The sequence below is a fragment of the Aedes aegypti genome, unplaced genomic scaffold (genome assembly GCF_002204515.2).
Source record: "Aedes aegypti strain LVP_AGWG unplaced genomic scaffold, AaegL5.0 Primary Assembly AGWG_AaegL5_hic_scaff_466_PBJ_arrow, whole genome shotgun sequence".
NCBI lineage: Eukaryota > Metazoa > Arthropoda > Insecta > Diptera > Culicidae > Aedes > Aedes aegypti.
The window spans coordinates 16921-18612 of NW_018736137.1; positions in this window are offsets into that span (position 1 = coordinate 16921).

Here is a 1692-nt window from a genome sequence, read left to right on the forward strand (position 1 = left end):
CTACGATTTCGAGATGTGGAGAGTAGACTGTATTGTTTTGTATTATCGAACAGCCTACTGCGGCACAAAACAAGGTTTGTAGGGTGAACTAGTATTGAATAATAATCCTTAAACAATCAAAACTCTGTTGTTCTATGTTTTAAATGAAAAAAGGTATGGCGTATAGTAAAGGTTTAACATTACTATACTATACAAAGTAACTATTTATGCATTTTTCTATTATTACCGTAAGCGTAGTCAAAGCAAAGTTTACTGTACATTTTTCTCGCCAAAAACAACTATCTAGATAAGTGTTTAACTTTCTTCACTGGCTTTGAAATTTTTACTTAAAATAGTTTTTTTTTTTTTGCAAAATGTGAATCAGGTGTATTATAAAATCTTAAAAGCAGGTCGTTGGTTCAAATTCAGCCAGTCGAAGTTTTTTATGTAAAGTAAATTTTTTCGACTCCCAACTTTTGTCTGGGTTATTTTTAACAAATTTTGATATAATTATCATACATTTATTTTTGTAATTAACTGATCAGGAAGGGTAAAAAAAAGTCCACACTAGTCCACGGAGGATGAGGGTAAATGTAATGTCCACGTGGGCATCGTTATTTGGCATATATGGCTAATAACGGTTCTAAAATTAAAACAATCAAATCTTTTAAAACCATGTATTTTTTTAACTTTCGTGAAACGCTGGAGTCAACTACGTTCGTTCAACTATATCGAGTTTATACGTTAACCAAGACAGGTGTTGAATCTGTTCGCATGCTTTCAAAAATGCCCTCCCTATCACCAAGTTCCCAGAAATCCAATCTTCACTTCAGAGCTGCTGCATGCAATCCGTTTAACGCTTCTCCTCAAGCTGCCATCCCGTCAGAGGGACAACAAGCATATTCGTTTTCATTATTCAAATCAATGGACAATAATATTATGTAAATTCGATTGAAATGTGCTTGATGCTTTGAAAAATCGTTTCTGCATACATTTTGTCCTTTCTTGTCCCAGAAACTGCATTGTGCTGAAAGGTGGATGCATTTGACGGGCAGCTACCGCATCGCCCCTTCTCTGCGCCCAATTCGGCCCATAGCTCAAGTGAATGCGCGGTTCAGCCAAACTGCCACCCGTATCGAAGTTCGTTTTTTGTGTTTGTTTGCACGTTGTCGTTCGTCGCGCCTATCGTGAATTTCCACCAGATTGATTCGACCTTTTCTAGCGCTGTGATGGGGAAAACCTCTCCAGCTGAGAGGGTGAAACCGATCCACCTTCGTGGCCAACGACAACAACAGCAGTCAATGGATTTCTGTTGAGGGGGGTTTGGGTTTGAATGCCTACCGAGGACCGCTGCTGCACAATGGGACTATTACAGAAAAGTCGATCAAAATCTCAAACTGTTCTTCTACATCTTTGTACCAAAATAATTTAAGGTTAGGTTTTAGGGCTAGGATAGATTGTTTTGCTTGTCTGCATCGATGATAGTCAGGATCTAAAAGACAGAACAGCTACCGGAGTGGAAGCAAGATCCACAGAAATCTTAAAGAGATAAGTGACGAATTCCCAGCTAGGATATCGCATTGAAACAATATTTGACACAGACAAACAGACGTAACACTTAGAACAAATTTCGTTAACGTCCATCGCCCAGTTCACACCTCATCATCTGGTGAGCATGTTGCACGAAATACTATTTCGTGCAATAAGTCCTGC